Raw genomic sequence first — 14,210 nt, 5'->3', positions numbered from 1 at the left:
TCTTATCAACAAATACCTGCCGGCAGCACAAAATCATCCAGGGATCAAAGATTAGAAGTGACTACGACAGGTGCTCATACCACTGGTCAATGCTCACTTACAAAACATGAAGAAATGCCATTCACACCATGCCCACCGCTCTTGCTAGACGTCACAGGTAAAGCAATTCCAAGGCTCAGAGCCTTACACCCTTGGAGCAGCGCGAGTTAAGGGGCCCTCCCACGTGATCATTTATTCTAAACGTAGGTAACCACAGCAGTACCTTCCTAGTTTTAAATGAATATCCACACTATAAAATATACTAGAGAAGATACTGACTGAAGGACCATTACATCATCTGAGCATCTATTAGCCACTTCTGAAATCTGAAGATGCTGGGTGGGTTTCAAAGGGTTCACAACCTTGAAATCATATGCACTGGGATGTGGTCGTGGGAGGGGGAAGGTGGCAGGCTCACTGTTCCGAGGGCCCACAGCTTTCCTTACTTGCCCAAAGAGCTCTGTACCCCAAAAAACACAGGAGCCCCAGCTCATACCCTCATGACTCAAAATGCAGCCCAAGAACAAGCAGCATTAGCAGCCCAGGAGCCTGTCAGAAATGAGGGCTCTCGGGCTGCACCACACACCTGCACTGCAACGAGAGCCCTAAGTGATTCTGGTGAATGTGAAAGTTTGTAAAGTGCTATGCTGACATTATCTTAATATGATAAGCCTGATGCTACTGCTCGTAAGACCTACTCCCCAATGTTATCTATCTACTTGGTACACTGGGAAACTCACTACCTTTGTACTTTGACCTTTAAGTTTTACTTATAAAATTATATGGCAGAATATGGACATAGCCTGGCTGACACTGTCTCTACTGTTTGCTCTTAAGTTGTACAGTGGCTTCTGACCAAAAACGACAAATGTCTGACTTACTGGTATCTAAGAAGCCATCTGACTGTCACGACTTCCAAGTTACCTCATTCCCAGCACCCTGCCAAGCTATCAGTTTCTAGCCCTTTCTATACCCAGACTGTTTCCCAATTGTCAAGGTAAGGTTGCTGCCAATACCTTGAAGTCATTCTTAAAAATAATCAGAGTAAGGGGGCAACCTGGGTGGCCCAGTCGGTTGGGCGTCCGGCTCTTGATTTTGGCTCATGATCTTGCAGTCTGTGGAGTTGAGCCCTGCACTGGGCTTTATGCTGGCAGCATGTAGCCTGCTTGGGATTCTGTCTCCCCCCCCCCCCCCGCCCCCTCCCCGACTTGCTCTCTGTCTTTCTCTCAAAATAAATAAAAATAAACTTAAAAAAAATCAGGTTAAGGGAATTACTTAGGGGGAAAATGGACTGAAGACAGAATATTTAAAAACCCAGGGAGTAAGAAAGCAGGAACCAGTTATGGAAACTGAGGCACAGCTCAGAGAGATCTTAGCAAAGTCATGTCTCAAAATGGTGCTTCTCAGTTCCAAAAAGTCATTCAACAACAGCTGGAATTATCTTTGAAGAAACTAGAAAAAATACTCACCACAGCATCATCACATGAGTTTGAGCACAATAAAAAAATAACTTACTGGATTTCAGAAGCTATTTCATAGCTTTTTCCAAGAAAAGGGACCTGCTGTGGTTTGGGGAAAAATCCAAAGACCTCCAGAAGATTCCATTCAATGCTATGAAAAGATGAAGGCCAGGGCTTACCTGACAATATTTATTTTCTGTGATGCCCCAGCTGGTGGTGGTGAAACTCAACGGCAGTTTGAGAACCAGCATGGGCTACAAAGACCCAAAAAAAATTGGACAGTGTTTGAAATGAGAATATCTTTTTAGATCTGACCATTCAGCAAACTGAACTTCTGAACAGATATTCCTCTTATTCTAATAAGCTAATGAGCACTTTTAACACAAATGAAGATACAAAAATAAATACTAAAGAACAAACATTTCATGTGAAAAATCTACACTTTTAATCAAAGCAGGTACCCAAGGATTAATAAAGAATCCTTACTGCCTGTAGCCAAAGATGTATCTTACTCAGAGGAAAACCCAGAAGCTTGGTACCCCGGGCCATGGTGACATTTATGTCACTTTCTACAACTCTGGTTGGCTCAATACCCTTCTAGGAGAAGGAAAAGACTATATTTCTGTGTCTAACGTAGATAATCTGGGTGCCAAAGGGGAACTTTATATTCTTAACCATCTAATGAACCCAGCCAATGGAAAACCCTGCGAACTTTGTCCTGGAAATCACAAATAAAATACATGCCCAAGGTAAAGGGTACGAAGTCTCACTCACTCAGTATGAAGTCTGGTGACTAGTGGAAATCACTCAAATACCAAAAGCACCCGTTGGTGAAGTCAAATCTCATCAAAATTCAAAATATTTAACACCAACAACCTGAGATCCATCTCTCTCTTGCAGCCGTCAAAAGGCTGCAGGAGGAGAAGATATTGACATGGAAATCACTGTGAATTCAGAGACCGGATGGAGGGCTGAATGTCGCTCTGTCAGAAACTGCAGTAGGGGATGCCAGGAAAAGATTTTAACACTCAAGGTATTAATGTTCCTACAAGGCAGTTTCTGCCTGTCAAAACCACATCAGATCTCTCGCTTGTGATGTCAAACCTCTCACAGCCTTAACGCAGTATCTTTGACGAGTGGATAGCGGGAATTTTCCTACAGTGCCCTTGGTTAAATTAGGCAGTTCTTTCACAAAGGTTCAGGACTCTCTAAGGAGACTTGAAAGTACACGAGATAGGCTTGAGTTGGATCACCTCGCAGTTCCAGGGGATCGACGTTTGGTAAGAATGGTTATCATCACCGTTAATCACGGTGACTGAATTGACGTCCCCCTGGAGCAGTACTGGAGAACGAAATTATATTTAGGAACCTTCCTATCTTGGACGACGGCAATGAAAAAAACTGTGTACACTTCATACTAATTATGGGCTAAATCGTTTCTTACAATAAAATGTTCTGTAGGATTCTAAAATAGGCAGGTACATTACTGTTACTGCGGTGTTAATTTTTAGAGTGTTTTGCAACATGATTTTAGTCTAAGAAAAGCACAAATGGAAGCAATGCTTTTCTTCTTTAAAGAAGATCTCAAAAGTTAGTTCGTCTCTTTCCCTCCACAACCTGCTGACCAACCCTGCTCAAGATCTCATCCGCTGGAGACAGGCTACTGTCATGGCCTTTGCTTCATTGCAGAGCCTTCAACCGTCAGAGGTGACTTCAAGGTCCATGCGGCACTCCAACCAACAGCCTTACCTCCCGCTCCCTCATGCCCACACCCAACAGTCAGTTACTAAGTCCTGTGAAACTGACCACCCATCTACCCACCTTGGCCACATGCCACATCTCCCCACAGACACTGCTCCATCTGGGGTTGCCACCACCTCGCCAGTGTCCTTGCCTCCAGCCTTCTCCCTTCCCATCCACACTCTACCCTGCTGTCAGAGGGATTCCCCCAGTTGCATATTTCACCCTGAGGCTCCCCTGCTTTAACTCCTTCAATGACTTCTCAAAGGCTACAGGATAAAATCCAACTCTCAGCAGTATACAAGGTCCTTCCTGCTCTGACCCTAACTAATGTTGTCATTCAACACTGTATCAATCCCACCTCCTCATCCTGACCCCCTCCCAGCCGGCCATCCAGACTCAGCTTAGACCTCACACGTCTGGAGAGACTTCGCTGAGCCCTCTCTCCCATCCCCTCGTTAGAGCGTCCTCTTACTTGTCTTACCCACCAGACCCTGAACTTCTTAAAAAGCAAGGACCCTACCTGTTTGGGTTTATATCCGCAGGCCTAGCACAGCGCCTGCAACTTTGAGGTGCTCATCAAATGCTTGTTGAATGTGATGGGCTGACTAAAAGTTAAAAAATTGCCTCTTACCCAAGCCTAGCCATCTCCACGTGCATCCCCTACTTAATGCCAGCCTCCCTATGCACCCCCTTCTCAGTTCTTGCTTTCCCACACGCTACGGTGCCAACCAATCCCCATCCACATTCCAGAGAAAGGCTTTTCTCGAGTCTAATTTGACTCACCTACCATCATAAAACCTCAGAAACCATTTCCCTTCATATACCTGCCTAGTTCATCCCCAATCGCACGGGCCACATCCTTGCTAATGTCACCTCTCCAATTAGTCTAGTGAATCCCAGAGATGCAAGAACCAGCTTTGTTCATAATCCACAACCTGAGTCCACTGAGCACAAGGGCAACACTCAAAATCAGTGCCCAGTGCTTTGTCTTTTAATCCTTCAGCTGAGAACTGTAAAACACCAGGCATTGAGAGTTCCCCCAGCTCAGGTCAATTTCCTCTGACATTTAAGAAACATGGGAAATAAATCTTGACATTTTTCTCATATTGAGGAAAATAAATAATCCTAAAATATTATTTGAACATTGATTTGATAATAGAGCAAAATGAACTATGTCTCTCCCGAGCCACTTTGGTGAATTGGGTTTCTCAACCGAAAAGTCAATTATGGCTCCTTCATATAAATGAGTAATTTATTTGAAAGGTCTGGAAACTAGATCATAAGATGCTACAAATGAACCAGCTGGAATAAGTAGACTGAGATATAGATCAATATTGGAGGGAAGGAAAAGGAGGAAGGAAGGGAAAAGAGTAAAACCTCCAATCAGAAAAGAGATGAATTGTGTCAGCTCTCAGATTTGTGAGTAGGAGGAAGCTTACGGGGGGGGGAGGAACTATGTTAATTCAAGTATTTTGAAATATTTTTAAATTATTCAGCAATTCAAATTGATTCCAGTTGGTCAGCTGATGGTATTTGCTCACTCCATTATGGACAGCCTGACTGGATAGTACTCAGATCTCCAAACTGAGTGTCATCCAAGAAGATTCTGAAGAGCAGCTTACTCACCCCGAGTTCTGAAGTCAATCAGTATCCCCCAAAGTCATCTCAAAACTTACGTACTTTGTATATAATTGTAGAATCTCTATGTTGTACACCTGAAACTAAAATAATACTGTATGTGAACTATACTTCAGTTAAAAGTAAAAAATGCCAAGAGGCACCTAGGTGGCTCAGTCAGTTAAGCATCTAACTCTTGATTTCGGCTCAGGTCATGATCTCACAGTCCGTGAGATCGAGCTCTGTGTCAGGCTCCATTGTGACCACGGAGCCTGCTTGGGATTCTCTTTCTCCTTCTCTCTCTGCCCCTCCCCTGCTCATTCTCTCTTTCTCGCTCTCAAAATAAACAGACATTAAAAAAAATAAAAATAAAAAATGCAAACTTACATCCTATGAATATCTAACTGCCTTCACTTTGGTGGCAGGACACTCCAAAGCAAAATTAAAAATAAAACACCATTTTTTAAAAGAATATGTGACCTCCATGGGTACCACTATGGAAAGAAGTCCAAGGAAAACTGCTCGGTTGGAGAAAGAGTAAGTAGCAAACAGTGTGCAGACCTTGATCCAGTTTGCAGGTAAGCAGATAAATAAAGCATAAAGAATATGCACACATATATGCTTCCAGATGTACAAGGCATTTCTAAGAGGATAAAGAGGAAGCTGTAAGTGGTATGAGATCTCATGCAATATTTGTATTGAGTTATACTATATCCTGATCCCATATGCTCAATGAATTGCTTAGTCCCTCTGTGCTACCCCCATGACATGCCTCTTTGCCCTTTTATTAGGGCTCCAGATAAAATACAGGACACTCACTTAAATGTGAATTTCAGATAAACAAATGGTTTTTTAGTGTAATTATATCCCAAATATCGCGTGAGATCTACTCACACTTTATTTTCCCCTGCTAACCGGGATGCCACCGTGTCTTAGCCGGGGTGTGCATCCAGCAGGCTCTTCCAGTTAGATGCATGTGGGTTCGCCTCCCTCCCTAGAGCCCAGACAGACAGATACTAAGCTGAGTCTTCAAATACGCTTGCACCCTCAGTACCCAATGCAGCAGCAGAGGCTTCATAATCCATGTCCCCTCACCTTTGTCTAAATGTAGAAACAAACTCAGGGAGGGCTATTCTCCTGAAACCAGCTTCTCCTTAACCTCTCTTGCTGATCCTGACCACTCAAAGATCATGGAACTGTTGACTACTCTTAGTTGCTCTCCATGAAATCATAAAAGCCTGCAACTCAGTTTTGGGGTAAAACCCCGGGGAAGACAGACACTGAAAATTCTGGAGTGGGTTTTTAAGGCAATCCCCCTGACTTCATTTCAGCTCCTCACAGCACACCTCACCGCACGGCGGTCAGCCAGAGGTCAGCGGCACCATGACCTCCATCCAAGGGCCAAGCTGGAGTGGCAGCCTGTGAGAGGTCTGCAGAGCCTCCACTCCATTCCTCACGGCCTGCCTCCACGGACAAGCCAAGGACAGCAGTGCTGTCACGGTCTCAGAGGCTACGAGCGTCCCATGCTAAGTGAAATCCTCCGCTGACCCCTGCCATATAGCAGGCGATTAAGTGAACCTTTTATTTCCCCTGGTCTGGAGAGGGTGTAATGAACCTGAAAGATTAGGTGCAACAAGCCCACTGCTACAGGTTGGGATCCCGGAGAAGCAGATACTGTGAAGGAGTTTAGCAAGTGGGGTGCTCTTGGGACGGACACCTGGAAAAAGGAGAAGGCAGCAGGACCGAGCAGAGAAGACAGTGGAACTGCGATGACACAGGCCCCAGGGCAGCCTCGACTGACCCCACAGGCAGCCCTGAACTATGACGGCCCTTCAGAGTTGCCCAGGCTGGGCCTTGATGCTCCTTATTGGCCGGGGGACTGTGGGAGGCTGCCTGGGGAAGGGGCACAACCTTGAGGACGTGCTGACCGCACTTTGGCAGCCGGGCAACACGATGCGGCAACAGAGGATCTGGAGGCGAGCGCAGGCTCCACCGCCCCAACTCCCCATCCATGCGGTAGAGTATGCCGGCCAGTGGCAGCCACCACTGTGGCAGAGTGGTGTCAATAACAATCAGAGCTGTCTCAATGCAAATGAGCTGCCTGGACATGTGCAGAATCATCCCTGAGGGGGTTTAGGTGGAGGCTGACAAATCCTCATCTGGGACAAATCCTTATGCGGATATTTGCATTCACTCAGTCTTCAAATATTTAGTACCTTTCATGCCAGATAATATTCCTGGTGTGGGAAAAAGCAGTAAACAATACAGAGTCTGCCTGGAATCTGCATTATAGTGAGGGGAGCAGAAAAAAATAAAAACAATACCATCGTAGACACTGGTAACTAGCTATAAAGAAATGAAACAGTGTCATGGGATAGAATTGAAGGCAGAGGCAGTGGGAGGCATGTGGCTAGAAATGACCTTTCCAAGGGGGTTAACGTGTGAGCAAAGGCCTGACTGCAGGAAGGCCAAGGGGCAGGCAAAGATCTGGGAGAAACATTCCAGATAAACAGAAAGGCAGGGAAAAGGCCCTGGGGCAGGAACCAGCAGGAGGTTTGGGGGAAAGAGCAAAAAGGCCAGTGTGACTGCAGGTAAGAGGGGGTAAGCAAAATGGGACGTGAGGTCAGAAAAGGAAGCCAGGGCCAAAGTATGTCAGGCCTTTATAGGACGTTGGAACTTACGTGTGGTAGCAGGCCACAGACACAGGAGGGCTAAGAGTACAGGGGAATAGCACAATCCCACTTACATTTTTAAATCCTCCCCCAGCTACTGTGCATGGACTCCCGAGGGGCAAGAGTAGAGAAAGGAAGCCAAGGAGGGTCCTACAGGCCACACGAAAGACACTGGGCCGCCGTCAGAGCACAGGTGTGTCCAAAAGACAATGGGGCCACATCCAGGATTCCCAAGCCCTGCAGATCAACAGAATCACATGAAGCATCCCCCCCAGACCTACCAAGTGAGAATCCCCTGGATGGGGACCAGGAATCTCTATATTCAACCACCAAGGTTTGGGAAGCACTGACCTGGGTGATCTGTGATGCCCCCCTCAGCTGTGAGGAGCCGGGGCCCTATGAGTGAGGAAGCGTAGTTCCTCTTAGCTCCTTCTGAAAGGGTGCTTTACTAGATGGGCTCGGCCCTTCTTCTGAATGGAGCCCAACTCACCCAGCCCCAATTCCAGAACAAGAATCCAGATTTGGACTGTGACTTTCAGGGTATCGCTGTTGGCTTCCTACCAAGGCTCCTCTTCCGAACTCTGGAACACCAGAGTCACTGAAAACACTCGTAAGTGGGAAGAAAGAGCAAGCAGCAAAACAGCATGAAAGCTATAATGTAATTTGCAATTAAACAGAAAGAAAGAAGGGAAGAAAAAAATATGCACATATACTGAAAACTATTTTCTCACTTCTCCTAAGGAAGGTGTATAACCAGTACCATTCTAGAAGCATAGAAGGAAAGTCAATTCATTACATATAGTGAGTGGATGCCTTACTCCGGGCATTAGGCATAATTTAATTCTGTCACAGAACCCTGGCCCAGTTGAGAAAAACTGGTAAAGAATTTCATACACTATAAAATTCAAGCCCAAAAGCCAAAAGAACTAAATTTTGCTTGAGACTAAAGATGATAATGACACTTTGCAGGGAATTTTGGATACTCTGCAGGGAGGACCACTGGAGACCAAGATGGTAAAGGGCTTGAAAGCTAAGATGAGCACTTGACAAGAAGATGATGGACTCGGAAGAGACCTCGTCCATGACCTCCACTCGGGCGGAGAGAAAGTGAGGCCCCGGGAGGGTAAGGGACTTGCTCCAAGTCGCTACTAGAGTCAGCACTATGGAAAGTTAGAGGAAGTAAGCGGTCAATACTTCCAAGCCACAGTGAATGGCTCTGGGCTGTGCGCAAAGCTAGAACACCAAACGATTTCAACTACCTCCCCCTGAAGGTGGGAGTTAGGGAAGCTTGGGCTCCCATGGGAACACAATGGGCCAGCTGCACATGTGAGCAATCCACACCAAGATTACTCCCTAAATTGGATGCAAGGTGTCTATTGCATCAGGTGCTAGATGCAGGGCACAAGAAGCCCACCTAGCCTCATCTCCCACACACACCTGTACCACCCAAGCCCCCATCGCATCCCAAACAGCGCCTTTTTCCAGGACTCACAGTGACCCTCATGCTGTGCCCTCTGTCTGGAATGTACTTTTCCCCTCCATCTCACTCTTCCTTCAAAGCTTTTTGATGTTCCTCCTCCAGGAAGCCTTCCCAATGTTCTCCTAGCCAGTACCTTCTGTGTGATATTCTATAACACACCACATCTTCTGTGTGATACTTCCTAACACACACCTTTGTGATATTTCATAACACATCATAGCGGTTTCTACCTTCCACCTGTTTACTACTGGGGGACTACATATTTGTCTTCTCAACCAGTCCACCCGCTTCCTGGGGGCAGACATAATGCCTTAATTTTTGCACACCCCATAATACCTAGCACTACACCCTGACATACAGAAAGCACCTAGATGGATGAATGAAAGTAAGCAATGAAACAATGAAACAGGTGAAGTGAAAACAAGATCCTACTCTTGAATTCCAAGCCTTAAAATGCAGTTGATTATGCTTCAAAGTCCATTATACATTTTTAATTTCTAAATGCAGATGTGTTTTCCCTATAAGTATCAGTTAACCTAGCAGATGTTAACTCCAAAGGCAAAAATGAAGTTCGGCTCTTCCCGGAGACACACAGCTGTGCTGACTCCACAACCAAGGCAGTGAGAATGTCCATCACTTTTGAATCACAGAAGAAAAATAGGGATGTGCGTATGACCAAACTTCTTCAACACGTTTCTTCAAAACACAGAAGCAATACGTTCACAAAAGGAAAGTGGCAAGTTAAAAGAAATGGCCTAAATGTAAACACGGAGAACTTTACTAATACTTCCTTTTGTTTTCCTGTGCTCAGACATTAAGCCAACTATTTAACGTCCAAAGATACCCTCGTGCAATGTGGCAGCGCCACGAAACACGAAGAAATGAGTTTTCTCGGCTCTTTCCCCACACCATTACCACCACCCTCCTTCCAGATTTATCTCTATTTTAGAGAAATGTTCTCAGTGACAGCTTTATGAAAAAAAAAAAATACAATAGCTGGCTCATAAAAAGAAGATTGATTCCTTTTACCACATTGCCAGCTAAATATACCAGATAGGAGAAAGGTATGCTTCAAAATACTCAATTGTAAGACTCTTCAAAAGACTTCACCTCAAGTCAGAGTGGAATCAGATGCAAGCACAGCTTCTGATGTTGCCGAGCAGAGTGGTTTAATAATTGTGCAGGGAAGCACTGGGCTTTGGGCACCTGCATTGAAACCCTGCCTCTCGGCAGCTCTGTGACTTTAGCACCTGATTGAACTTTGACAAGCCTTGGTTTCCTCACCTGTAAAATGGAGGAATAAAACCTATCACACAGGGGTGCCTGAGTGTTTCCGTGGGTTAAGCCTCCAACTCTTGATATCAGCTTAGGTAATGATCTCGCAGTCTGGATCTTGTGGTCGTGAGATCGAGCCCTGCATCCGGCTGGGCTCCGTGCTGAGCACAGAACCTGCTTGGGATTCTCTCTCCCCTGCATGCGTGTGTGTTCTCTCTTTCTCTCTCTCAAACTAAATAAATAAACTTAAAAAAAAGCAAACCTAAGTACTGATTGTGCAATGCTGTGGGTTGAGCTCGCCTGATGCATCATTTTCTGCTGAAAAATGTGACAGAAGAAAACAGGCAACACAAGGCCAGGCACCCAGCAGACAATCAGTTCATCTCCATCACAAACCCAAGATCCATCCATCAGCAAGTGTTTATCGTGCCTGTGCTGTCTGAGGCACTGGACATACACCAGTAAACAAAAACAACAAAAAGCCCTGCCCTCCAGGAGCTTACATTCTGTTGGGCAGTTCTGTGTTAATAACCTTTCCAGGGCTTTCCAAAAATGAGTGGAAATGGAGGAAATCCAGAATACATTTTGCCAACTTTTCTAGCCAGATCTCAAAACTATGAAGAACCACCAGATAGTTGATCCTCATAGGTTTTATTTATAAAGCGCCTTATCTTCAACACAATCCAGAGGCCACAATTCATAAAAAAAGAACATCAGAAACACCAAAATTCTTTCACTTATTTTTAATGTTTATTTTTGAGAGGGGGGGAGGGGCAGAGAGAGGGAAACACTGAATCCAAAGCAGGCTCCAGGCTCTGAGCTGGCAGCACAGAGCCTGACACGGGGCTCGAACCCACAAACCATGAGATTGTGACATCAGCCGAAGCTGGATGCTTAACCCACTGAGCCACCCAGGTGCCCCTTCCTTCACTTATTTTTAAATACTTGAGAAAGGTGTCTAGTGATTCTGACTATATACTCGATGTCTGAAGACAGGAAACGAATGCCGTCCTTGCCCAGTAGCCCCTTCCCTTCGTCCCCGAGGGCAAGCTTGCAATTGTATAATAAATTAAAGAGAGCAACAGTGGCTAGAGGCAGGAGTAGGTCAAAGGACAAACACATGTCTCCCCTTTACGAGGCTCTCAGGGATACAGCGATGTATAATCATAGACCGTGACCTTCACCATCCCACGATCACCCCATGTGGGTGAGACCAAACAGGCTGTAAAAGCAAAGGCCCACCCCAGCACGGGAGGCCAGACCAAGGAAAGATCTGATATGGTTGACATGGTAAGTGAAATGCAGTCAGTCCAAAAAAGAAACCCAATCATTGCCTAAAGGAATACCCACATTTTGTATACTAGGAGACAAGGGGGTAGGTCATCAGACCCTTTCCAGGCTATTCTTGGAACAAAACTGAGTCACACCACCTTCCTTGGTGCCTAAACACAGCCAGGCTTGGTGAAGAGCTGCTCCCTGCCTGTCCTGGCTCTCGCTGCTTTTCAGACCACACTGGTCAGACACGGAGTATGCTACGCCCCATCTGCAGTTTCTGACTAGTGATACAAAGCACAACAGCAGAGAAATAGAACAGAGGAAGAAGCCACACTCTACACACAGGCCGATTTTCATTTCGTCATCACCTGGAAAACATGAGGCATCAATGGAGAGCACACTGACATCATGCGGGGTGTCCAGGAGCTGGAGCGTTACCAGTAATCACATTCCAGCTGTCTCCCAACCCAGGAGCCCTCCAGCTCTGCTGCACACAGCAATTTCCCAGGGACTTTAAAATTCCTGATGCCCAGCTGCACCCCCTACGAGTTAGATCCACTCTCTGGGGTGGGAAGCCATCGGCTGAGATGTGAGGCCAGCATCCTAAACTCCTGGTTTTTCTACTTCCCCCATTAAAGGTCTCAGAAGGGCAAGCTGGGCCTCCCCCACAATGCCATTAGCAAAGCCCAAAGGAGAAAACGCACCATGACCACGGACCCTGTATGAAACCAGATGACAGAGGTGGGAAAATATCAAGCAGGCCACCAAAACTCTCAACAAAGAAGAAAAGGCCTTCAGGCTCAGGCATGCAGTCTGCCACAGTCAGAGCAACGTAGCCCAGAATTTCAGGGTCCAAAGAGCCAGGTTCACATTCTGCAGCTCTAACTGACCAATGTGTTGCTGACCAAGCCTGCCTGCCCGTCCATAATACAGGGATGAGTCCTGCCTGCCCTACCTGCCCTAGAGAAGACTACGGGATTCAGAGGACAGAGTCGAAGCGCGCAGTGAAGGACGGGCTTATGCAGACCCAATTGCTGTCCTCAGCATTACCAGCACTGTTCACAGAAGCTACTTTAGGGCTACCTCTTCCAGGAGCCCCCTCCCCAACCATGACACCTCTTTCCTGGTCTTCACAGAAACACGGAAAGGACCAGCATCTTTCAGCATTCAGTGGAATTCAAGGATGCTTGTGACACAACAGTGAGACAAGCCAGGAGCACTCAAAGATGACAACCCCCCCCCCACCACCAAATATTGAAAACACCGGTAATGCAGAAAAGTAGTAAGGGGAAATGGTCTGAAGAGTTGCAAATAAAAGAGAAAGATTTTTTTAATTCCAGTATAATTAACATACAATGCTGTATTAGTTTCAGTTGTACAACACAGTGATTCAACATTTCTATATATCACCCAATGGTCATCATGGTAAGTGTACTCTTAATCCCCTTCACCTGTTTCACCCATCCCCCACCCAACTCCCCTCTGGCAACCATCAATTTTTTCTCTATAGTTAAAGAGTCTGTTTTGGGGGGGATGTATGGGTGGCTCAGTCAGTTAAGCATCTGACTCTTGATCTCGGCTCAGGTCATGATCTCATGGGCCATGGGATTGAGCCCTGCATCAGGCCCTGTGCTGACAGTGTGGAGCCTGCTTGGGATTCTCTCTCTCTCTCAAACATAACTAAACTTAAAAAAAAAAAAAAAAAAAAGTATGCTTTTTGTCTTTTTTTTGTTCATTTGTTTTGTTTTTTAAATTCCACATGAGTATGATCATATGGTATTTGTCTTTCTCTGACTTATTCCACTTAGCATTATACTCTCTAGATGCATCCAAGCTGTTGCAAATGGCAAGATTTCATTCTTTTTTATGGGTGAGTAATACTCCACTACGTGTGTAAGGGTGTGGGTGTGTGTGTACCACATCTTCTTTGTCCATTCGTCTATCCGTGGACACTTGGGCTGCTTCCGTATCTTGGCTATTGTAAATAACACTGCAATAAACACAGGGGTCCATGTTTCTTTTTGAATAGTGTTTTCATTTTCTTTGGATAAATACCCAGTAGTGGAATTAATGGATCAAGTGGTGTTTCTATTCTTAATTTTTCTTAATGTTTATTTTTGAGACAGAGAGGGACACAGTATGAGTGGGGGAGGTGCAGAGAGAGAGGGAGACACAGAATCCGAAGCAGGCTCCAGGCTCTGAGCTGTCAGCACAGAGCCTGATGTGGGGCTCAAACCCACGAACCATGAGATCATGACCTGAGCTGAAGTCAAACGCTCAACTGACTGAGCTACCCTATTTTTAATTTTTTGAGGAAGCTCCACACTGTTTTCCACAGTGGCTGCACCAATTTTCACTCGCCAACAGTGTATGAGGGTTCCCTTTTTCCCACATCCTCAACAACACTTGTTATATCTTGTCTTTTGGATATTAGCCATTCTGACAGATATAATATGATATCTCACTGTGGTTCTGATTTGCCTTTCCATGATGATAAGCAATGTTGAGTATCTTTTCATCTATCTGTTGTCCATCTCGATGTCTTCTTTGGAGAAATGTCTGTTCATGTCTTCTGCCCATTTTTTAATTGGACTATGTTTTTTTGATGTTCAGTTATATAAGTTCTTTACATACTTGGGATACTAACCC

At 45.5% G+C, this 14,210-nt stretch overlaps 1 protein-coding gene and 1 pseudogene across 10 annotated transcripts in view; one reads left to right on the top strand and one right to left on the bottom strand.

Moving 5' to 3' along the window:
* The window catches only part of KIF16B (kinesin family member 16B), a 289,482-nt gene that overhangs the window by 256,337 nt on the left and 18,935 nt on the right, over positions 1–14,210 (bottom strand). The window contains exon 2 of one of the 10 annotated variants that reach the window (XR_015249350.1): positions 1,679–1,753. The exons of the other annotated variants lie outside the window; for them this stretch is intronic. The gene's annotated coding sequence lies outside the window, so the exon portion shown is untranslated. The remainder of the gene's footprint in view (positions 1–1,678; positions 1,754–14,210) is intronic. 10 annotated transcript variants of the gene reach the window in all.
* On the top strand, positions 1,411–2,931 carry LOC147582621 (UTP--glucose-1-phosphate uridylyltransferase pseudogene; annotated as a pseudogene).

This window comes from Puma concolor, chromosome A3 (genome assembly GCF_028749965.1).
Source record: "Puma concolor isolate L17-30 chromosome A3, mPumCon1.1.hap2, whole genome shotgun sequence".
Classification (NCBI taxonomy): domain Eukaryota; kingdom Metazoa; phylum Chordata; class Mammalia; order Carnivora; family Felidae; genus Puma; species Puma concolor.
The sequence above is the reverse complement of the archived record's forward strand: the minus strand, read 5'-3'. Positions and strand labels throughout refer to the sequence as shown.